Consider the following 25,542-nt stretch of genomic DNA (forward strand, 5'->3'; position numbering starts at 1 on the left):
ATCTCTCTTCCAATGCACTTTCTGAGGGAGAGAAGGGTAAAAGTAGACATCCACATGTTGTTTCTAATGTAGCCTAATGGAAAGTCCTCTAGGTCTTCAGAACCTCTGAGAACAGGGGAAATGGATGGAGGTGGCCCTTTAGAACCGAAACAAAGCACTTCTAAGTCAACGGGGGGGGGGGGGGGGCACTGCTCTCAGGTAAAACATCTCCAGTTGTAAGGATCTGGTAAACATCCGTCACTTCTGTCCGCTAGCTCTGGTAGGTTAATTTACATGCTATCACTGAGGGAGGCGAAGTTAGCCCTGAGGTGATGGCCCAGTTCATATCAGAAATGTCCCTGGAGTCAGGGTTGGTGCAGTGGCTGCTTTAAGAGATCGGAAGAAACTTCTCCAAGGGGGCTGTGACTACTAAGGTTGCAAATCCTCCCTCCTGAAGAACCCAGATGGACGAAGGGTTTCCTGCTCCCTCTCCTCCATCCACCCTCACAGGCCTAGGAGATAAGGTAAATGGAATTTCCTCTTGTGAGCTGCATACATCAAATGCTCTGTGCCTGACCCTTTCCCTTTGATGATAGAAATCCATTCAGTTTGCAGGGTTCAGGGTTTTGGATTTATTGTATTTTGTTAGTAAGGCGAGAACTGCTTCCAAATAGGTGATTTTCTCCCTTCTGAGAAGAGAGTAAAACCGAATGCAGGAGAAAGAGTCACGATTTTGTTGAAGGCGAGTGGAGTGGAGCCCCGGTGGTAAGGTTCTCCACGTTTTCCTCGCTTGCTTTTCCCAGGATAGACGGAGGCATCAGCTCCTCCCCCTGGGCCTTCGAAAGTATCTTTCGCTTGGGGGCGACGCCGGAGTCGAACCCGAAACGTATGGGTCACCAGAAACTACTAGAGCAAGTTAGAATCCAAGAGGCCTGGCAGGGCAGGGACGCGTGGAGTCGGGGCCCGAGTGGAGGGGGAGGCCGAGCGCAACTCGTGAGCGGCGAGTCCCGGGAGAGGGGGGGGGGGGAGAAAGCCGGGCGGGCCGGAGGTCGGGGTCGGGCAGAGGGAGGGGGTCCCTCTCTCCCCTCCCCATCCTCGCCTCCACGAGCCCTGGTGACGTTGCGGTTTCCTCCTCCCTCCGGCTGAGCCTCGGCGCCCGCCGCGTCCCGCCCTCCTCCCAGCTCGCCCACACCCCGCCCGCCCTGAGGCTTTGGCTCCGAGGGCGCCAGGCGCCCTGGAGTGAGCGGGAAGGGAAGAGGCTCTGGAGCCTGGTCCGAGGCTGGGGAGGCGCAGCCCGAGAGGACGAAGTCGCGGCGGTGAGCGGTGAGCGGAGGGGCGTGCGAGGGGCGGGCAGGGCGCGCGGCGAGCGCCGCTCTGGGCCCCGCGAGGCGCAACTTTCTTCCGGAGTCTCGGGCGCTTCGCTGGAGGGAGGCGGAGAGCCACGTCCTCCGCCGGGTGCGCAGCGCCGCAGGCTGCGCTCCCGGGCCCGGCTCGGCGGGGTTTCTGGAGGGTGCTCGAGGCGTGAACCCCGAGCCGTGGGCTTCCCCGGCGGCGGGGCAGGCTCGGGGCCAGCCTTTCGTCCCTTCCCACCCCTTGAACGCCCAGCTCGGAGCCGAGCGCACCGTAAGAACCCGGCGATCGCTTTCGGTGCTTCGGGTCTGGCCGGCCCAGCCGCGATTTCCCGGACGGCCCCGCGGGGCGCCCAGGCTTCCCTCTGCCCGTTTGGGTGGTACAGCCTCACGCCCTTCTTTGCCTGCGTCCCGACCCTGCTAATTGGGCTGGTGCTGGTCGTGTGTGCCGATCCCGGCGCTGGCAGCCTGCCCCTGCGGCTGCGGGAGCCGGGGAAGCTCGTCCTGAGCCTCCCCCAGACGCTGGATTCCAGCGCCGCTAGGCTCGGCCAACACTCGGAGAAATTGTTGGTAAACCTCACTCGGAGGCAGCCCCTGGTGGTGGTGGCGGCGGCGGCTGCGGTGGTGGTGGGACGCTTGACTCACTGGCTGGGAAGCTCTGTAAGCAATGCCACATGGGCTCAAGATCTGTCGCGGCTGGAATCTGAGCTAAGTTTGTGACCCGAGAACTTTCTCAGTTTCATTGCTCATTTGATTGAGGCAACTGCCTCTGCTTAGGCCGGCTGGCATGAAAGGTTGAAACCGAATCCATTGCTTAAAAGGAGGGGTTAGCCTCATTTACCTGAAATCCCTTAGGTCAGGAAATGACACTTTTAGTTTCTGTGGATCTTCGTGTAATAAAATTCTTTAAAGAATTTTTTCGTTAGTCATGGATTAGAAAGTCATGGTTTAGTTAATGTTACATTCAATTTGAGAATGGACGTTCTCACTTAGAAATAGTTTCAAAACATTTTTTTCCCCAGTATTTTTCACAGTATAGAGTTTAATCTTCCAGGAATTACCTTTCCCTCAGTTTTTCTTGATTTCTCAATAAATGATAACCTCTTAAAATGCGATGTACAATATGTTGTAGAATATTCAGACAGTACTACTAAAATCGGATCACAGAAATATCATATGCATGGAAGGAAGAAAATATAGGATTATCTATCAGAATATTTGCTTATTCTGTGCCAAATGGATATAAGTCCTTTTATGAAGGGTGTACGTAAGATGTGTTCTAGTTAAAATGGACAAAAGATTGAATTTGATACCTCCATCATCTAGTCACCCATCTGTGTGGGTTCAGCAAAAAGTACAAGACAGTGCTGGTCACTTAGGAGCCATATAGAGGTATACGAGAAACTGCCCTAGCTCTTCTGGAGCTGCTAATATGGAAAGGAAGAAAACCTAAGTAAACATCTGAGACTTTGAGCTTGGGAAGCATCATTTTTCATTGATTAGTATATGTCTGTATAAGTTTCATCAACTTTTAGTTAAATAAAAACAGTGGCCTACGAAGTACATTTTTACATTCAGGTTAAAAAATATTGCTAGTACAGTCACCATGTAAAAGGGGATCTTCAAAAACAAACAAACAAAACCAAAAAAAACCTTGGACAAAGAGAAATTTGCAACAGCGCCCAGTACAAACCTTTGCCACTGAGGGTATTATTAGGACCTTCCCAGTCGTGCTGGGTAGGAATTTAAAGTTCCTAACTCTGAGGTTTGGGGCCTGGTTGTGGGAAAGCGGCCCTATAATAAGTCAGGTAGGTTGGCCACATGAGGTCAGGACCATCATTTGTGTGAGCATCTTCTTTGGTAGTTATAAACTTAGTCCACAAATTAGTACAGGTTTTCAATGAGATTTGTGGTCTTTCCAGTTCAATATCAACAGTGCTGCCTTGAGAGGACCTGGTAAGTATCCATGAGGTGAAGCTCTTAACTTCACAGATGCTGTCCTGCCTTTCCCAATGCCTTATTATAAAGATTTTTTAATCTCTGAAAAGGTGTCTTAAAATCATAGGTGAAAATGCGTTCTGCAATTAAACAATAAAATATACATTTCTTAACGTTATCTGTGATAGATTATTTTGGTATCTATTTCTATGGCCTTGGATCATACTGTGTTGCATGAAAGAAATTACATGATTCCCATTCAGAATTAGGATTTCAGCAAATGATTGGAGAGGTATAAAGGAAGATAAATTTGGGTTTTAATATATCAGTAATATTTGTTTCCAAAAGCGCAAAGAAATTAGTAATAAAAGGCTAGCATTTTGTGGTTGCAACATATATTGAATATTACTTAACCATTAGCATGTTTGAATTCTAAATATAGTAAATATTCTTATCCTTTTTCACCACCCCAATAAAAACAGAAATATTGTTATCCTGTGATGTGGATGTGGCAGGCCTTTGAGGAGATCTAGAACCTGTGGTAGAGGGAGCATCATCATAGTGGATATGTTATTGCATTTACTGAGAAGAGTCTAGATCTTTACTTTCCTGAAAGAGCGGGTAAGATACCTGATGCAATTCCAGACCTTCTAAAAGAACATGTCCAAGCAGAGGACAGAACAGTTATTATCATAGTGCCTTAGGGTTTTTCTCATCTTGGAATTATATTATCTTCCCCTATACTGATCTATAGAATAAAACTCTTTTGGGTCACCAAATTACCAGCAGATGTTTGGGTGACACAGTAAAATTCTCTAGAGTCAGTGCCCAACACGGGAATTAGCCAACTGTTCATATAAACCCAGAGAAACGAAAAGAAGTTATTTTCCCATGAAGTTCACATGGTGAATTAGTGTCAGAATGGGAAGTAGAGATTAAAATTGCAGATTCCCAAGGCACTGATCCTTGCTTCTGTTTAGCAATAGCGATAATTAGACATGGATGAGTTTCAAAAACTTGCCAACCCTAATGCCCAATTCTAGTAGGGGATTCCTTTTTAAAAATTAAACTTTGCATTAAGTGGATACTATTTTAATTGAAATAATTATTTTTCAAAGAAAATCTTCATATATGTTAGTAAATAAATAGAGTCCTAAGTTCTGACCCCTCTAAATTTAGTGTTTTACTACTTCTAGTTGTGTATAGAAGAGTGGTTTGGTTAGCTGATGGTGGAGAAGTGTTGCAGAAAAGAATCAAACTAAAAAGAGAAATGCAAAATATTGTGGATGGGTTTAAAGAGGGTGCATTAGGATTGATTAATTATTCCTTATATGTTCATATGCGTTTAGACAATTTAAGGAAAGGGAAAGTCCCTGATAGATCATACAGCTACACGAATACTTCCGTTTTAAAAATCCTAGTACTTTTTAAATTTTTCAAATAATTTGAATATTTTCACATTTTAGCCTAGTGGAAATGGAGAGTGATGTAGAGCAAGTGTCTTCACTTTTTAGGGGTAGGGAAATGGAAGTACTGTGAAGGTAAATGATTTATCATCTTACAAGTAATTAATGGCCTACTTTAAATATGAGACTAACCTAAATTGCACATTTAATTCTACTTTTCTCCTTTATGACTCCAAATTCATGTTGTCAAAGACTCTTACATTTTATTTTCCTACAGATCTAGTTTATCATCCCTTTTACTACTCACTACTGTCCATGAATTGCCAGCTTTCTAGAATGCTTATGTGCTTTCCAGGCTTCTGTTAACTGGCTACTTATAGACCCTCTTCCAACAGCTGCCTCCTCTTCCTCCATTCCCCTATACCTCTTCTCATGCCTTGTAAGGATTCCCTTGTGGGGCCTCTTCTAATTTCTGCAGAGCTGTAGGCTCATGGATCAGTTCTCATTAGCAGGCCTCAGGTCTTTGGGTGCTTTACCACGTGTGGCTTATTTCTGCCTATCTAGGCAAGCCCCAGCCTGTTGAGGGTGTGAATTCCAGATCCTCTTTCAAATGCCCAGAAGAATATAAACCTGCAGGAGGCAGAGTGTTCAGAGAGCTAGTTGGAGATCACAAAGAGGAAAAGGGAATGCTTTTAATTTGGAAAGAGAAGAAAAGATTGCTAAGGCCATGTGTTTATTTCTTGAATGCAATAGTTTGTTCAGTTCTTAATTCCAAATAACACTGTGCATTTTTAATGAGCATAAAAATTACCGCTGGATTTCTTTCTGTTTGTTTCAACTCTCTTGGGATATTCCATAAACATGATCTAAGTGTTGTCATCAAGTGTTAGTAAACAGTACCTGAAAGAACAGAATTTGCCTCTTCAGTAACATCTAGGCGCTGTAAACGTACTGATAATAAGCATGACTTATTTTGGCACGGTATATTTGGGGATAGTTATAACTATTAGGTAAGTGTAGTCTTGTTTTTTAAAAATGTAACAAAAGACATAGGAAGCTGGCTTTCAGTAACGCATAGGTGACGTGTCTATCCGTAGGGTGCGTCCATCTGCTTTTCCTAGACAGGGTCAGAGTGAGTTTGCAACTGAGTGTATGTGTCTGTGTGCTAACAAAATGTTATTGGTATTATTTATAGAATTCATAAAGCCTCTCTTCTCCCCATTTAATGCCAAAAATAAGACAATCATAATAAAATTCTGCGTCTAGTTTACATGCTTTTTTTTAGTATAGTTTGAATAGGTTCACAGTCAGTTAAAAACCTGCCATTTAAATCTTTCCATTTGAAATATTTGTTGCATACACAGATGCCATACAGCTGCAAATGTGTATCTGTTGATTAAATCAAGGTTTTTGTGTTTGTCTCATGTGTGACAAACCTAGCTACTCAGCAATTGGCATTTAATTCATGCAGATGTTGTACCACAACAAAGTTGAATCAGCATTTCATAACACTTAAAAGGGATTTGTATAAGAAATGGGCTCACCAAGCTTGTGGGTCTATAATGTTTTTATTGATGAAGTAGTCAGGCAATATACTGACTTTACTGTTGGGGTCTCATGGGTATTTGCAAGAAAAATGAGGATATTTGTTAACAGTCCCTTCAGTGGGAGGCAACAACATTAGATCGATTATATAAATTTTGGTGTAAAACGTAGTACTCTGCAGATTATGTTGTGACTCTAGTAGAGATTACTCACTTAGAGAAATGAGAGACTACAAATGGACACTTTCATTTCTGGTAGTCCTTTAGATTGGTAGAAGTATTTAAAGAGTTACTGCATTTCTAAAGTTAGCGTACATCCAGAAAGTTGCGTCAGTGATAAGAAACTCCAACTGCATGATAAAAAGCACTAAGTAGTTTAACTGTGTTTCCTGCCAAGGCGCACTCAGCACCCTGACCTGTGAGGTAGAGCAGTATTGAAGACCAAGCTGGCCTGGTGCAGGACAGCCCTGCTTACTTTCTCTACAGCTCTGGCTGTAAACTCCTCTTCTTGAAACTACGCCATTTTTGTTGTTTGATCATATCTGAGGACAGACTCAGCAATGGATTTCTAGAATTCCACTAATTCCAGTAAAGAGCTTTTCTTGGGGCCTTTGCAGTTTAGTGATGTCACTCCGGGAGGCATGAATGGGGCCAGGCTAACCAGCCCTGTAGGTAATCTGGCATGGACCAGCTGGGCTTTGGCATCACCTGCAGTGTTTACACTTTTCCCATGGGGGGAATGGGCCTGGCAAGAAAGAAAAAGTAGCCTGAAAGGGGATGTTGAACAGCTGTTTTCCATCTTTCCTGAAGAAAAAGAAGAGGAAATGGACTTACAGCAAGCATCAAGAGGGATTTATGCTAAACACGGAAGTTTTTCTGAATGTTTTAACCTTCAGAATAGATTTCTAAAGGAGGCCTTTGAGTTCTTTGATTAGAAAGGTTTAAGTGAGATGGTCCTGAAGGGTTATTAGCGTTTGTCTTCTGGGGTTCTAATTTTATGACTTCTCATCTGGATTTGAAAATCTTAGAAATTAAAATGATTTAATTACAATTGACCTTTGAGGAACACGAGTTTGAGTTGCACAGGTCCACTTATATGTGGCTTTTTTGCTCAATAAATATGTACAGTACTGTAAATGTATTTTCCTTAAGATTTTCTTAATATTTTTTCTTGCTCCAGCTTACTTTATTGTAAGAATACAGTATGTAATCCATATAATAAACAAAATATGTTTTAATTGACTATTTATGTTATTGGTAAGGCCTCCAGTCAATAGTAGGCTATTCGTAGTTAAATTTTTGGAGAGTCAGAAGTTATATGCAGATATTCTAACTGTGTGGGGGATCGGCACCCCCTAACTGCCATGTTGTTCAAGGGTCAACTGTATGTGAATGTGGAAGAAATGGTCAGTTTTAGTGTCTGAAATACAAGTTGCCTTTATAGGTTCTACTTAGCATTTTTATTTGTTAGTACAAAGTATTTGCTAACTGGTTAAATGTTGATCATACCTAAGATTCCTTAAACTTTTCATTCAGACACATATTACAGTATCTGAAAATTCCTCTATACTTCATCTGCTTTCGTCTCAAACAGGTCACTCTTCTCCACATTTCTTTTTTATTCTAGAAGATGTTAAAAAAAAAAGATCTTGGCACCAGACTACTGTGTTTCATTTGGACTGTCAGTAACAATCTTTTATGTTTCTCTGCTCCATTTTTCATAGTAGAATTTGGCAACCATGGCCACAGGGACATCCGGAGCATTCATCAGTCACCTGGGCGAAACATAGAGGCTGCCCATGTCAGAAAGAGTCTGGAAGCTTCTCGCATAACCAAACTTTTTGTAGCAGTAATTATGTTTAAAAATAATAATGGTTATTTATAGAAACAATGTGAACTTTGTTTCCTTTTTGTTTAGGAAAATAGAATCTCTAGTAGAATTAATCCTGTAGTCTCGGGACAGTGGTTCTCTTTTTTTCTCAATATTAAAATTAGGTAGTACTTAAGATGTAATTATTTTAAAAACAGGTTCATTTTGATGGAGCAAAAGGTGTTGGAAGATGCACTCTCAGCCAATATTGGGTCAGTGGGCTTGGGGGATGCCAAAAAATTGAGCCCAGCAAAGTCAATGTCTTAGGCAGCTGGAATCAAGTGTTTCAACTTCGTTTTACAGCCTGTTGTTTTAAAGCACTTTTGAAATGCTTTTCACAATTACCTTTCTCAAAAGAAATTGATTTTTGGAAGCACTGAAAAACCTGCAGAGTTATTTTAGGTAAGAGTTTCTTTGAAAAAAAAAAAAGTTTCTTTTGCTGGCCCCTTGAGATGTGAGGTTAATTTCTTCTTCTCTCCCTCTATCTTTACTATAAATCTCTATTTAAACCCTACTGGTTCTAAAGGGAACCCAGGAGAAGTGGAGAGTGAAATAAGAATCTGTTGCTTTTGTGCAGTGGTTCAATTTGTCCTTTCCTAAACACTGGTGACATTTTAAGATTCACCTTTTTTTCTAAGGAAGCCAGTATTGTTCAGATTGGATTTATCCTGTTAACCACGTGCTATGATAGGGTTCATGAGATTTTCACCATTACAATTTTTAGGCTTTTGTGACTCGCATAGAATTCGATACAAAATTCAAATTAACAAATGGTATTTGAGCATCCACTGTGGGAACTTTAAAAAGTCAGTGTCACCTCTGGTTGTTAAGTTTCATCTTGCAAGTTTTAGGGTAAGTTGGACCACTTCCAATGTCTTTCTTAGGGAAGAAATGGGTGGCAGTATTTATACTACTACTAAATTGCCTAAAATGATAAACCCTGTGCTAAAGAACTTGACTTGAGCTCGCAGTGTTAGCGTGGTTACATAACAACAGATCCCTCTTTGTGTGCTTACACCTTTCTTCCTTGTTGGTGAAGCCACTGAAGTTTGGTGCAGGGATTGCAAATTTTAGAAAAGATAAGTCTGTGTTACTTGTCAATGAATGCTTTGATATATATCTTTTTCCAGTGTACTTTTGAACCTGGAGAGTCAGATGAAAGAATGTTATACTTCAGCGATAGACATCCTGAAAGGATTTAGTCATTCAGCAAGTATGTGCCAGGTACTTCTGTATTTGAGGGGACATCTAGATGGAGGCGAAGAGGGGAGGCATGCAAAATAAAGAAGGCATAGTTTCCAGCCTTGAGCTATAAAACCTGGTTTGAGAAGGATAACTGACTATGAAACTTTGTGAGAACAGTTAAGTGCTGAACGGAGACAAATGCATGTAGTAGGGCTGCCGGAAGGAGGAGATCTGTAAGGGTTACATGGACAGAGAATACTCAACTAGGAGGGGAGAAGGAACTGGGTCTCAGAGGATTTTATGCCAAAACGGGGAGGGGGAAAAAGCATTGCAAGGAGAGTGAAGGCACAGGAAGAGGAGTGAGCAGCAAAATGGAGTGGCTGCCAGGTTGAGGAGAACTTTTTAGAAAAATCATGGAAATTCACTTATCTCCTTTTATGACGTTCTCTTTCCTTTCTTCCTTGCCTTCCTCATATAGTCTTTCATTGTTTCCCATAAATATTTCCTGAAGGCCTGCATTGCATGTAATCAGTGGTGCTTGACACTTTAGGAAAGACAAGACTCAGACCCCTGCCTCCCAGCAGCTTGTACCTGAATAGGTGAGATCTACCTCAAATCTCTTTTGGGTCCAGAGAAGACTGAAACAATTAAGTGAGAGAAAGGAGGATAACATACACCTTCAAATAATTTGGTATGGGGCTTGCTGAGTGGCTCACTGGTTAAGAGTTTGGGACGCCAGCTCTGAGCAGCAGGGCCGCCTGTCGGAACCCACATGGGCCAGTGACGCTGCGCCCTCTACAGCTAAGATGCTGAACAACTGCCCAACCTGGAGCTGGGCTGCCGGGAGTGGCTGTCGACAGACAGCAAAGGCTGCAGTGAGGCTGGACAGCAGCGGGCATGAGCTTTCGTGAGTTGCCGTGAGCCACCATGAACAGCTTTCCAATGGCCTGCGAGCGATTGCTTCACCCGGGAAGAGCACAATGATGGTGCCAACATGGGCCAGTGAAGCGATGTCCTCCACAATTAGACTGAAGAACAAAAGGACAGCAACTTGTCTGTTCCCCTTCCCTGATTCCCCAACACTGTTCCCTCCCCCAATTCCCCAATAAAATCTTTAAAAAAAACCTAAAATATTAGATAAATATGTATCTATGACTTTTTAATCTAGAAAAAACAATATTAATTTAGAAAAAGTAGAGTACTAAATGCAAATTAGCAGAGACAGTTAAAGCTACTAATATTCTTATTGACCGCCCCCCTTTAAAGCCCAGTTCAGATACCACATCCTCAGTGCATCCTTCCTTTCACCAGCCAGAAATGTTAACGTTTGTAAATTTCAGTAGTACTTTGTCATTCTCATGTATACTTCCTTTTATCTTAGTGGTTTGTATAACTATTTTATTTCTTCTGCCATCTTTTTTTTTCTGTAAAGATTTTATTGGGGAATTGGGGGAGGGAAACAGCATTGGGGAATCGGAGAAAAGGAACAGACAAGTTGCTGTCCTTTTGTTCTTCAGTCTAGTTGTGGAGGACGTCGCTTCACTGGCCCATGTTGGTATTATCATTGTGCTCTTCCCGGGTGAGGCAGATTGGTCACCGGCCACTGGACAGCTACTCACAGCGGCTCTCGGCAGCTCATGCCGGCTGCCGGCTGCTCACGCTGGCTGCCAGCCATTCACGGTAGCTTATGACAGCCCACTGCAGCTCCACTGCAGGCTACGCTGTTGCCAGCGACTCAAGGCTGCTCAGCTCCAGGTTGAGTTGTTGTTCACCATCTTAGCTGTAGAGGGCGCAACTTCATTGGCCCTCATGTGGGAACCGAACCGGGGCCCTGCTGTTCAGAGCTGGTGTCCCAAGCCAACTCTTAAACAATGCGCCGCTTGACCAGCCCTCTTCTGCTATCTTATAAGATGAATATAAGCACCTTTTTGGCTGGCCTCATACCTGAATTCCCAAAGAATATTGAGCAATGCAGATATGGGGTCCCAGCGGAGAATACTTATGGATGCAGTTGCCAGGGAAGGCTTCATAGAGAACATTGTATTCTTTGAGAAACATGAGAGGATGGGGGTGGAGCAGAAAGAGGGAACCCCATGAAAGAGAGTAACAATGGGAATGAAGGACAGAAATGTGAGTGATATTCAAGTGAGGATGAGCAGAGAAGTGTGAAGGGGGACTTTGGGTAGAGAAGAAATGAGTGATAGTACAGAGAAAGTAGGCCAGAGCTAGATGGTGGAAGCTCTTGGCAGAGAAGGTTGTTCATTTTGCTGTGGGAAATAGAGGCTCTTCAGTAGGAAAGTGATATGATGATGAATTTATTTGATTCGTGAGGAACTTTATGGTTTACAAAGATAGTTATTTCATGAGTACTATTGGCACACTGCCTGAGTTTATATCTTGGCTCTTTCCCTTTCTGTGTGACCCTAGGTGACTGACTTAATCTGTCTAAGCCTCAGTTTCCTCGGCTGTGGAAAGGGATATTAGTATATACATTGTGGGGCTGTGGTGAAGGTTAAATGAGTTAATCCATGAGGTACTTAGCATAGTTCCTGACACTTGATAAACCCTATGCAGTAATACCTTGCTTTGCGACCATAATTCTTCCCGGAAACAAACTACTCGTATTGCAAGACATTGCTCGTTTACCATGTACTAGAAATCTTCGCTTGTCATGCGGAACACTCGCAAACCAATTACTTGCAATCCAAGGTTTTACTGTATATATTTAATGTTTATAGCAGCCTTTGGTGTAGATGTAATAAGAATTATAGTCCCTACTTTGGAATTGAGAAAATTGTAGAGCAAGGACTCTAGTTTGCTAGGGCTTTTGTAACAATGTACCTCCAACTGGGTACATTAAATACCAGAAATGTATTGTCTCACAGTTCTGGAGGCTGGAAGTCTGAAATTAAAGTGGCAGCAGTTTTGGTCCCTTTTAAGGCCATGAGACAATCTTTTCCGTGCCTTTCTCCCAGCTTTTGGTGGTTTCTGTCAATCTTTCATGAAGTTCCTTTGCTTCTAGATGTTTTACCCCGATCTCTACCTCCATCTTTACATGGCTTTCTTCCTGTGTGTGTATGCCTGTCTGACTCCAAATTTCCCCTTTTTATAAAATCACCAGTCATATTGGATCACGGGCCCATCCTACTCTACTCCAATATGACCTCCTCTTCTCTTACTTATATCTACAATGACCTTGTTTCCAAATAAGGTCACATGGGGCCTAAGGGATTAGGACTCCAACAAGTGAAGTTTTGCAGGACACAATTTAACCCTTAACAAATTCCATGTCAGATCTCTTGAGTCTACCACACTGTGGTCACGGTGTACTGAAAGGATTCTAGAAAAGAGGAAGACTCTGTAGGTTTATGTGAGAAGCAGTTAATGAGCTGTCCTTGGCTCTAATATATCCCGTTTGCCTGGCCCTGAACCATTTCCTGAATAGTCCCAGCAGCAGACATACCACAGAGGGCCTTGGGATATTGGGATGCGCTCCCTGTCACCTGAAAGGATCGTTTGGTTTTCTTCTTTCCAGCATGGCGTTCTCTGTAACTTCATTCCTTTTGGGATTGAGTTATAAAAATGTTAAAATAGGGCCGGCCGAGTGGTGCGTTGGTTAAGAACTGGCTTGGGATACCAGAGGGCCCCGGTTCGGATCCCACACATGAGGGCCAGTGACACTGCCCTCTACAGCTAAGATGCTGAACAACAGCTCAACCTGGAGCTGGGCTGCTGTGAGTCACTGGCGACGGCATAGGCTGCAGCCCCTGTGGCAGTGGGTTGCCATGGGCTACCGTGTGTAGCCAGCAGCCAGCGTGAGCGGCCAGCAGCCAGCGTGAGCGGCCGTCCAGAAGCCGGTGACTGATCTGCCTCGCCAGGGAAGAGCGCAATGATGGTGCCAACTTGGGCCAGTGAAGCAACGTCCTCCACAACTAGACTGAAGAACAAAACGACAGCAACTTGTCTGTTTCCCTTCCCCCCAATTCCCCAGCACTGTTCCCATCTCCCCAATCCCCCAATAAAAGTCTTAAAAAAAAAAGTTAAGATAAATTTAGGAACATTGTACTTGCACTGGATAATTTCAGTCTTTTCTATCAATCTGGATGATGTCTCACCATCTCAGACTACAGATGATAAAGGAAGAATTGAATGTTTTTGGAAAGGGGCAAAAATCTAAAGTATCAAGGATAAGGATTTTATTGAGGAGTCTTTGGAGATGAATTAGTGGGTGGATATGTAGCTGGGAGGTAAGATAGAAGTTGATGCTTCTCAGTTGATGCTTCAGGGATTGAAGTAGAATGAGAAGATAAGATGGAGATTGCTAAATCACTGAGGAAGTTAGAAAAATCCCCAAAGGATAGAAATTACCTGTGGAGATTAAAAAGAGCACGTAAAGGAATGGTGATTTTAAGTGATGAATGTGCCAGGAGAGTCATTCCTAGAAAGACACTAAGAGAACTAGGTGGCCCCAGGAACGGAGAGTCTGGTTCCATCTTGCTCGTGGATTAAAGAGAATGAGATTCGGTCTTCACAGGAGAGCACAACAGAGGATAAGGTGTCACTGAAAGAGTCAAAGATACTTCATAAAATCTTGAATTTGGAAGGATCTTAAGTTGCATCTGGTCCCCTCCACTGTCCCGTTTAACTCAGGAATCACCTGACAGATGGCCATCTAGTCTCGGCATCGACTTAGGACAAGACATGAGAAGAAAATTTTTAAAATTTTAAATTAGTGCAGAAGGAGTTTTCTCCAGCATAGATGAAGAGAATTTCATCAGGTTTGACCCAAAGAAGTAGCTCGGTGGAATCTGGCTATCAGCAGAGAAGGAGTGAAATGGGCAGGGTGGATGGATATGGTAGGTAAATGCTTGCACTAGGAGATGCAAAGAATGGGGCTAACACTCCCAGAGTAAGATGCAAAAGACCGAATGAAATATAGACAGTAGATGGACCAAGGCAAAAATGTAGACACCAAGTTAAACATTCATGACCTTGAACGCACACACAGACACAAACATTAAATATCTGGCCATGTTTCAGGCTCTGAGTTGGGGTATTTCTGGCAGGAGCATATTTTTTGGCCTGTGGATCTGAGGCAAGTAATTCAGAGATTATTTTTTTGTTCTGCACAGTGTATGTAGCCCAGTAAAACTTTTCCACAGAAATTTTTTTCTGACTGTTGTTCCCTTTTACCGATCTATAAAAACTCGGCGTAGTAAGTTTTTTAGCACAAAATGATAGGAATGATAAAAGTATAAAAGAAGTAATACTTCATTAGAAACCATCCTCATTCTTTTGAATTCTCTAGATAAAAGAAATGTTATCAGTTCAGAATGATTTTTTTCTTAAATTTGCAAATAATAGCACTAATAAAGCCCTTACACTAAACAGATAGTCATAGTTCTTAGAATTATGGCTAAAACGGGGGACATAAAGGAAATCACTTCAAATTTCAAAACAGAACAGTCTCAACAACAGTCCTCGCACTGAGACAGTCATCCAGTGGAGAGGGAAGCCTGGCTAGTCCGGCTGAGTGAACAGGAAGAGGGATAGGATGTCTAGTCCCATGCAAAACGGGCTAGAAGTTTTGAGATGGCATTTAGAAAAGACTCTGAGAAACCCGTGAAAACTATCCATGGAATGTTGAAGAACAAAGGATGCTCAGGAAGTGGACTGCATCTGAGCCGAGGTGGGCCATTTATGCTAACAAGGGTGTGGCAGGACTTGAGGTGACAAGTAAGCCAGCCACAGTCTGGGGTGGACATGGTGAGAGCTCTGTGCCTAAGGGAGGCTAGGGAACACCCTGGGTATGGCTGCAGCTCTCAGTAAATTCTGTAATTGTCACCTTGATTGACCTTGAAGGGTTCAAGCATTGTAGTACATTTTAACTCCAAAGGGCTTGTCTTAGTGCACAAAGATTTTTATTGCTTCTTTTTATGTAGTTAGATTTATACAGCCAAATAACTATATGTATAGTTACATCTGAGGTTTTTTTTGTTTGTCTTTTCTTCTTTAAAGATTTTATTGGGAAATTGGGGGAGGGGAACAGTGTTAGGGAATAGGGGAAGGGGAACAGACAGTTGCTGTCCTTTTGTTCTTCAGTCTAGTTGTGGAGGACGTCGCTTCACTGGCCCATGTTGGTATTATCATTGCGCTCTTCTCAGGTGAGGCAATAGGTCGCCAGCCACTGGATGGCCACTCATGCGGCTCACGGCAGCTCATGGTATCTCACGGCAGCCCACTGCAGCCCTGCTGCAGCCTATGCCGTCGCCAGCGACTCACGGCAGCCCAGCTCCAGGTCGAGCTGTTGTTCAGCATCTTAGCTGTAGAGGGTGCAGCGTCACTGGCCCTCATGTGGGATCCGAACTGTGGCCCTGCTGATCAGAGCTGGCACTCCCAAGCCAACTCGTAACCAGTGCACCACACAGCCAGCCCTATCTCAGAGTTTTTAAAGGTTTACATCATCTTGACATGCATGTTGACCTATTCAGTAAATCTCTAAGCATTTATTAAGTGCTAGGCACTCTTCTAGGTGTCAGGGAGGTAGCAGAAAGAAAGTGCCCTCACGGAGCTTGCATTCTAAATGGAGGAGCCAGGCACACAGAAGAAACGAGTACATTATATAGTAGATTAGAAGGGTTTAAGTACCATGAAGAAAATAAAACCTTGAAGGGAGTTAGGGAATGAGGGTGGTTGTACATGGTAAGGATGTAATTTAAATAAGAGGGTGACGGTCACAGCCAGCCTGACTAAGAAAATGACATTTGAGCAAACACCTGAAGGGGATGGGGGAGCAAGCCACGTGGCTGTCTGGGGGCAGCATTCTAGGCAGAAAGAACAAGCACACCGGCGCTGAGGAGGGAGGACTCCCCCTGCGTCCCAGAATAGACAGGAGGCCACGACTCGAGAAGGGGGAAAGACACAGGAGAGCTGTAGGGTTTGAAGGCAGAGAGGGAATAGGGCCAGACTGGGCAGTGGTGAGAGCTATTGTCAGCACTTTGGTTCTTACTCTGAATGAGGTGGGAAGCCGTTGGAGGGTTTTTAACACAGTGGTGACATAACCTGACTTGTGGTTGAACAAGAAGGGTGACTGTCGGGAGGAAAGGGTGCAGCACCGGGCTAGTTTGGAGGCTCTAGCACTAATTCAGGCAAGGCGTGGTGTAACTTGGGCCGTTGATGGGGATGGCGAAAGTGGTTGGATTCTGGATGTATTTTGAGGTGGACTCAACAGAATTTGCTGATGGTTTGGCTGTGGGGACAGAGCGGGGAAGGGGAGGTGGAGGTGTGTGGGCTTGAATTACTGGTAGGATTGGTTGCCAGCCACTGAAATGGGGAAGTCTGAGAAGGCAGAGCCTGTATCTTTGGGTTAATTACATCTGGTTGTCATCGTTTTTACAAAGCAAATCTGTGGTATTCTGAGTTTTGCTTATGATTCATGCAAGGACATTCTGAAAGTACTCAGGGATTTTGAGGCCAAAGAACTGATCTCCGAGACAAAAATTACCAAAAAAAGTACATGCAAAAAATGTTTGAGGATGTGAAAGGCAGCAAAAAGAGTAAATTTACCATTGGTAAGTATGTGAAGATTGAAAAATGGAAGAAAGTTTGAATGTAAGTAAGGAATAAAAAAGAGCTTTTTGTAAAGTGCTAAAGCCATCACTCTATATATACTTATCCAATAAATGAAAATTTTATTTTAAATTGAACTGGAAATGTAGGTTTAATGCCAGCAAATTACTTTCCCATGAAATTCTTCCAAGCTTTTGGCCTAGCATTTATGTACTTAATTTTTAGACAATATCTAAAACTTTTAAGCAATCTCTAAGTCCAGTATACCCTGCTGTGTCCTTTGCGTCAGTAGTAACTTTCTTGGACAGAATCCTTTTTCTGGACATGAGTCAGAGAACAGTAACAAAAGTTGAGTAAAGAAAAAGATTTGGTGAAAAGGATCACCACACATTTTCTGTTCTAATGGGAAACAGTTATTGCAAGACTTTCATAATCCTAACAGGAATTTAGATGATTGGACTAACAATGAAGGTTGGGGTCCCCAAGACCACCTTTGGGCTCAGTGAGTCACTAGAAGGACCTATAAAAAGCTGTTACAATCAGGGTTAGGGTTTATACAGCCAAAGGATACAGATTAAAATCAGCAAAGGGAGAAGGTACTTGGAGCAAAGTCCAGGAGAAACCGAGCGCAGCCTTCCAGATGTCCTCTCCTAGTGGAGTTGCACTCCCAGCAACAATATGCAATAGCACGTGCAAAGTGTTGCCACCTGGGGAAGCTCACCCCTGTCTTGGTGTCCAGGGCTTTTATTGGGGTTCAGTCATGTAGTCATGCAACGCTTGCATGACTCACTTCACCTATTCAGACTCTATCCGCCCCCCCCTCCCCTCAGAACAAAGATAGGCGTTTATCATAAATCCCAGTTAGTATAAACTATCTGATCACACTGGTACCACATGACCCAAGACCTCAGGCATACAGAAAATGCCTATCCAGTAGAAAATTACAAGGGCTCTGAGCTCACCTCCCCCAGCTAAACAGTCCTGAAGGAGATTATATAAGGACATAGCCCAATATACATACTTTTAGCTAAATTCATAAATGAGTGAACCAGAGTAGATTACATACAAGAGGTTAAACGTGTTTTGTGGTACTTCACCTAAAAATCTGTCATTGAAGTCATGACTCATCCCACAGAAGTTTGTAGATACTGGGCTAGAAGAAGAGCGGAAAGGCGGTATTGATTGAAATCAGGAAAGAGGCCTAAAAAAGGAAACGTAGCCTGGAAGTTGATGTTAAGGCAGAGGAATTGGCTCATGTGATTATGGAGGCTGAGAAGCCCCATGATCTACTGTCTGCAAGGTGGAGCCTGGGAAAGCCCATGGTGTGAATTCCAGTCCAAGGCTGAAGACTGATATCCCAGCTCAGGGAGGAAGGGAGAGAGAGGGGATGGTAGGGGAAGGGGGGAGTAGGGGGAGAGAGAGAGATGTTTTTCTGTGTAAGCGTGCACACAAACACACACATTAGTATGGTGTATCAGTAAGCTTTATCTGTCTATATACATTTGGTTGATGAAGAAATTGTATTAGATTTGAAGACTTCTTTCTTTTCAGATGTGTTCAGTTACTTGGAATATGTACCCCGAAAGTTACAAATATGCAGTTGAGCAGGAAGAAGTAGAAATCTCTTGGCATCAAATACTTTATATTTGTCAAAATATTTGATATTTTTAGGCTCTTGCAGAGTCTGCAAGGTTATGAATACACAATACATTGTACCTATTTTTAATGAGCACTTCCTCCTGGTATCATGGCATGCTTCCTTTCAGTTGAAATGACCTTGGCGTTCTCATTGAGATGATGATGACTACTAGCGTTTACTGAACACTTTGTAAATCCTAGGCACCCTTTTATTACTTTAAGTGTATCAGCTAATTGAAGATCCCAGAAACCCTGCCAGGAAGGTGTCATTATTTCATCCATTTTACAGAGGAGAAAACAGGGACGTAGCTAAGGATATGATGGCTCTGGGTATTCAGACCTTGGAAGTCTGTCTCTAACTTGTGCCCTCAACCGCTACTCATGTTCTGAGGCAAATGACGATAATTTGCATCTTGGGGGTGGGGTGGGGGGGAACTTACCAGAAAGTGATAAGGGCTTTTATAGGTGTTACCTCATTTACTCTTCCAACCAGTCTGTGAGACAAATACCATTTTTATCTTCATTTTAAATGAGGGACTAGGTTTAGATAGTTAGCTTGCCCAAAGGCATACAGTGGTGAAAAAAGCGACTCTGACCCTTTTGCTAGCCCTTTTAACCACCTTGCTGGTCTGCCCTCGTGAATCTATGGCAGGAAGAAAAATTTTACTTTAATTTTCACTAGCATTTCATGGTTTCATGTAACTGTTATTTGAAACTGTATGATGTTATATTTAGCTATTGGCTTTATTATCTCTATTCATCTTTTTTCTATGCTTTATTATTTTTTTAGCCAGTAATGCCAGGAAAGAGCGTTTCTATGCTTAGAGCTATTGCTGAGAAAGTTAAGGTTTTTCAGACCCTTCCAGAACATCTTTGGTTACTTACTATTTAGAAAAATTTGGGAAAAGAAATTGTTATTTTCTTTTGAGGCCAGGCATAGTAGGTTAAATAAATTGCTTTGAATTAAGGGAGAAATTCCTATTTAACAGAGTAATACAAGTTACTGTAGTTTAAAAAAAAAACACAAAAAAAACCTCAAAGCCTCAGAAACAGCAGTTTCTTAGATTTTTTTAATCCTCTATTAAGAGGAGAGCATAGTTTGTTTGTTTACTTTGTATTCTCATGCCTAGCAGAGGTCCTGGATTTAATAGCTTCTCAATACATAGCTGAATTAGTTAATATTTCTAAGAAATTCTTATACCCACCATGGATAGGGAATTGACATTCCAATTCTGGAAAACAGTGCATTGGAAAATTTCTTATGTATGTATAAATTACTACTTTTTAAAAGAGTCAGCATACCAAAAAGAAATACACTAATTATACTCAACATTAAATTGTTCTGAATATAATATCAAAATAAAAATTCTGCAAATATTTATATTGTATTCCAGCACCATCATTAAGAAAATCAATTCAAATTGTAATAAAGAAGTACCAATCAGAAGATGTCCAATTGTTAGACTGCTAGATAAATTAGAATTTATATTTAGCTTATCTTAGAAAGTCTAGCCATTTCATTTTCGCTTTTAGCCTTTTTGTAAGCAAAATTAAGTACTCCAGTAGTTGCATCAGTGCCTCTGTAGAGCCCCCCTCCCCCTCTTCTGCTCTGCTTTCTCTTTGCCTCTGTGAAAGTGATACAGATTTCGCTTCCTGTCTACATTCTGTAAGGCAACCACTCTGAAAAGCTGGATTGTAATGGTTCTTAGTTTTGTAGTAATGTGCTCCAGGCAAAACTCGACTACTAAATTACGCCTCCGTTTGCTAGCCACTAAATTACTCATTCAAGCAGTCTCTGATGAATGGGAGATGGAGCCTTCAGACTTGACACCGGAGAATATGTGTGGCCATTTTAAACATAACTTAGATTAAGGATTCTTCTCATAAAGGAAGTTATACAGTTATCATTGTTGGTGTAGGAAAGAGGTGAGCTTCAGATTATAGTATGAGAAAACGTGGTATCTTCACAAAAACTTTCTTGGGGACAATGTAGAAATGTTCTTGGACTGCACAGAGCTTCGCTAAACACAGACCTAACCTAAAGTTTCTCCAGGGTTGAGTGTGGAGGTGCTGAACACCATTATTATACACAGTGTGGTTTTGCTGTGTGGGTTCAGGGTTATAATTACTCCCTCAGTAGTGTGTGTAAATTCCTGGGGGTTCCATATGGTATAATTTCATATTGTGGATTTTTGTTTGGAAATGACATTTTAGGGAGATATATTTCATCTCACCCTTAACTAAAGAAACAATAAGCCCTCAGTAAAAGAAACTTTCATTTTGATTAAGAGCCCTTGGTTTTTAAAATTTGCTTTTTTGGCTGAGTCCGCAGAGTTTACACATCAGGGAGTATAATTTTAGGGAATGATTGTATAGTACCCAAACCATATGTTTTCTTAGGATTTGACATAGTTAAGAATAATGTCAGATTTATTTTACTACAAAAATTTACCAGGAACATATAAGGTTTATTTTTCTAGTTAAGAAAAATTGTTTTTCAAACACTATCCTAATTGTACATTTCATAAAATTGAAATAGAAAAGTAAGGAGAACTTTAAAAATGTATACATTCCATTAGTTAAAATATGTCTGAGACTACAGCAAGGTGTTCCTCAAATACTTGGAAATAGGTTTCTCTGAGAGTTAAATCCTAAAATAGAGCAGAGCAGGAACGTGCAGCTTGTTTAGGGTGTGTTAGTGCTCTCAGGCCATCAGAGTTTGCATAAAATGAGACTGGAGGCCTAAAGACAGAGGGAACTTGGGTTTAAATGGAAGCATGAATAAGGAAGAGCCATAGATGCTAATATCTGCGGGTCTACACATTTTCCAGGGAGAGGATATGATGTCAGCGACATTTAGTTGTCTGGTCTGCAGGGCTGTTCTAGCCTTTGGTGGATATGGGTATATCTAGTCCTAGTGTGGAGGTATTTGACTGCTCTAATCATATAACTAACTACTATGTCCATCCATTGTGTTGGGCACACTGGAACCCCTACCCTTGGGCTGAGCTTGGTGGGGGTGATAGCAGAAGCTATGGAAGATGTATGTTTTGCTCTTCTTTATTAAATATCATTACAATTCAGTTTTTAATTAAAAAATTTTTTTTTTTTTAGATTTTATTGGGGAATTGGAGAAGGAGAACAGTGTTGGGGATTTGGGGAAGGGGAACAGCCCAGTTGTTGTCCCTCAGTCTTAGTTGTGGAGGGTGCAGCTAGCTCAGCTCCAAGTCCAGTCACCATCTGGCCACCCGTCAGCTGTTGCAGCCGCTCAGCTCAAGGTGCCATGTTCAATCTTAGTTGCGAGTGGGTGTAGCCCACCATCCCATGTGGGAGTTGAACCGGAAACCCTGTTGCTAAGAGCGCACACTCTAACCACTGAGTCATCTGGCCACCCGTGGGCAGCTCAGGGTGCCGTGTTCAATCTTAGTTGCACGTGGGCTGCCCACAATCCCATGCAGGAGTCGAACCGGCAACAAGGGAACATGTGCTGTCACCAGCTGAGCCATCCTGCCGGTTCTGCGGCAGCTCAGCTTGGGCGCAGCTCACTAGCCCATGTGGGAATCAAATCGGTGACCCTGTTGCTCAGAGCTTCCGCTCTTAACCAACTGAGCCACTTGGCCGGCCCTAAATTTTTTATTTTTAATGATATCCCAGATGCTGACAATCCTTTCAAGTGCAGTTATGGCGGTGCCCTTGACTGGTTGAGTTGCTGTAAGCTCAGAGCCCTTCCCACTGCCTTTGTTCTGATTCCTTGTTCATCAGGCAATTATCTAGTAATTTTACTAGATAAATAGTAGTTTTCCAATAAAGCCAGAAGTATTTCCCAGTTGTCTTGATCATTGTATTTCCTATAAATGAGTGCAGACAATATGGTTTTATATATGTTGGGGGAGGAGAGTTTTAGTTTTTTAAATATCGGAAAGCATCTCCTAGGGTGTTTAGCTGAGATACTGATGACTGACTGAGCCAAGACCAGACCCTGGACTGAGGTTAACGCACCAATTCTGACAGTGGCAGCAGATGTACCCCAAGTAATCATGTATCCCTTCCAAAATATAAATTCATTACTAGGAAACAGCTCCCCAGCCAGAGATCGTAGTATTTCCCAGCCCCTGTTATATCACTTGGCCTTTCTTTTGAAAGAATATGGAAGATGTACATAAGAAGCAGTCGCCTTTTGTACACCAAGAATTACTGGCCTTGGGAAGCAATCAAACTGAGATAATAGTTTATTCAGTTGTTATTCTTTTCTTTGGGGGCAAAGCCTTCAACAAATACTTGAAAACTTTCAAGGGTCACATACTTTCCTTTCTAGTGAGTGTTGAGCTTACTATGAATGATATGTTGGGGTCAGGAGCATTGTGTTTGAATTTCAGCTGCCCCTAACAAGTGGCATGACTTTTCCCTGGTAAGCTAAGATCTTTGGTTCTCATTCTCTTGCTTATAATACTTAGTTTCTTTCAACTAAAATATTTTATGAATAGGTTAATATAATCTTGCATATCTGAAACTTCTTCCATTTTATGAAAAATAACATGTTCAATGAGCTCTTTTTTTTTTTAAAGATTTTTATTGGGGAATTGGGGGATGGGAACAGCGCTGGGGAATTGGGGGAAGGGGAACAGACAAGTTGCTGTCGTTTTGTTCTTCAGTCTAGTTGTGGAGGACGTTGCTTCACTGGCCCAAGTTGGTACCATCATTGCGCTCTTCCCGGACGAGGCAGATCAGTCGCTGGAGGCCGCTCACGCTGGCTGCTGGCTATACACGGAAGCCCATGGCAACCCACTGCAGCAAGGGCTGTAGCTTATGCTGTCACCGGCCACTCACGGCAGCCCATCTCCAGGTTGAGCTGTTGTTCAGCATCTTAGCTGTGGAGGGCAGTGTCACTGGCCCTCACATGTGGGATCCGAACCGGGGCCCTCTGGCGTCCCAAGCCAGTTCTTAACCAACGCACCACTCGGCCGGCCCTCAATGAGTTCTTTGTGTCAGGCTCTATACTAAGTGCATCACATGATAGTTCAGCGCCCCATGAAATTGGGACCATTTTTATGGATAAGAAGATGGAGGCTTTGAGGGCAGGAGTCAGTTGATCAAACCTAGTAGACAGCAGAGCTGGATTATACTCATGTCTGCCCAGCTCCACACACATGATGTTGATCACAATGCCTTGCGCCTTAGACTTGGCACATAAGAGGGTCTTTAATCCATCTTAGTAATTTGGGATATGTTTTACTTTCTACAGGGTGATTTCTCTCTTCCATCCTTATACTGTCTTTGTTTTTTAAATTACTTTTAAAAAATATTTTTTACAGCCAGACGAATTGAAATAATTTTTGTACTACCATGTGTTTCATTTATAAACAGTCCCAGACTATTTGAAAACCCACTTCATTTTGGAAATTTGATGTACTAATATAGCTTTCAACTCTTTTCATTTTCAGCATACTCTTTCTGTGCTTTCTTTGTGTAAAGATGGCAGAAGTGGAACCTTTAATGCTGAATGTTGTTAAAAATTTGCTCAAAAGAAAGAAACTTGTTTTAAGATTTAGGAGATTTGAGTTCTAGTTCTGCCTCTGAAGTTTACTGTAAGGTACTATTAGAGTAAGAGTGTACAGTTACTTTTCATACTGTTTTGCCATTTTGAGTTACTGTAAAGTCAAAGATGATATATGTGAAAAGTATTTCACAAAAAATTTCTCTGTGTGTCAGCAATCATAATGGCCACAGTGGATTGTTGGAATCAGAATTAAAGCAAAATAATTGTAGGCTTATTGTTGCTGTGTGAGGACCTACTTAAGATCATTAGAATTTGGGCATCTTGTTAAATAGTTTTCATATCCTTTGGGTTGGCCTAAGCAAAATGCCAAATTAGGACTGCTACAGATATATGTAGGCACTACAGGCAGAGAGATGATCAAATTGCTATCTGAATTATCTTGTAGTGACAGGTTAATTCTTAAAGGACTATGTTGTATTCATTGATTAGGTCAAAATTTGGAATGTTTTGCTCTCTGAGCTGTGTAGAACAACATGAAAGAAGGGGAAAGAAAACTGGATTAGGAAAGCTAGTGTATTACACTCATAGTGGAGAAGAGGAAAGACTTCTAGGGGAAATGAGGCCCAACGGAGTCTTTCAGAAACATCCTGAGAATTGAATTATGAGTAAACTGTATTATTAGAGGCAGCTGCTAAGGGTAGCCTGTGATTTTGCCATATTGAAAATGCCGTGCTCTTGAAGTTGCACTTCAACTTAAAGATTTAAGTGAACTGATAATGCTGTGCTCTGTCTGCCACACAGTGAACTAAGGGAAAATGCCTTGCAAGAGCATCCACAGACATCTAAAAGTACAGAATAATTTGTCCAAGGTGTGTGTGTGCGTGCGTGCGTGCGTGTGTGTGTGTGTTGTGGTAGTGGGAGTCAGAGTTGGTCATTCTGGTAAACTCATTAGCCTTTACTGGTCATTGTTTCACTCGGCATTTTCAGCATGTCCCAAAGTTTAGCCATTCACGCACCACCTTCTTCAACAAATTTTGCCTTACCCATTTCTTTTTTGTTTTTGTTGTTAAACTTTTAAATTTAAATATCTTTTAAACAGGTACTTTGTATATCTGTTGAGATCTCAGGTTTGATGCGCTAGTTATAGTTTTTCCTAATGTACATTGAAATAAGCACATAAAAGTAGCATAAAATCTGTCTGTCTGTGACCTACCTAAATGTACCTTGAGAAATGCTTCTTTCATCTAATTTTAGCTGCTGTCTTTACAGAGTGGGTCCACAGAATGCTCAGGGTAGAGGTTAAAAGGGGAAACCCAAAGACTGGGCATAGGGACTTTTTGGTGGAATTTTCTAGAGAGTTAAGATGTTAAGTGGGAATGAGGTTTCCCTTTAGGATATCAGCCTAAAGAAGCTTGGGTTAGACTTTAATTAAGTTTAATTATTTCCCTTTTCTTTTTCTTTTTTTGAAAAACTACTGAATAGTTTATAGGCTATAAGAGTTTCTAGGCCTTGCTCCATTCGTTTTCTAGCAGAATTTTTTTCTGAAAAATTCTGAACTTGCCTTGGT

The 25,542-nt window shown here is 42.2% G+C and overlaps 1 protein-coding gene across 6 annotated transcripts in view; it reads left to right on the forward strand.

Annotated features, from left to right (window-relative positions):
* The first annotated feature begins 460 nt into the window (after window positions 1-460).
* Window positions 461-25,542, forward strand: part of DSE (dermatan sulfate epimerase) — a 63,526-nt gene continuing 38,444 nt past the window's right edge. The window contains exon 1 of one of the 6 annotated variants that reach the window (XM_019668306.1): window positions 461-503. The gene's annotated coding sequence lies outside the window, so the exon portion shown is untranslated. Of the gene's footprint in view, window positions 504-1,183; window positions 1,303-1,584; window positions 1,603-1,970; window positions 1,989-3,869; window positions 3,888-25,542 lie in introns of those variants that run through there. The other 5 variants (XM_019668309.1, XM_019668305.1, XM_019668307.1 and 2 more) reach the window with 5 other exon arrangements.

This window comes from Hipposideros armiger, unplaced genomic scaffold (assembly GCF_001890085.2).
Source record: "Hipposideros armiger isolate ML-2016 unplaced genomic scaffold, ASM189008v1 scaffold_523, whole genome shotgun sequence".
NCBI lineage: Eukaryota > Metazoa > Chordata > Mammalia > Chiroptera > Hipposideridae > Hipposideros > Hipposideros armiger.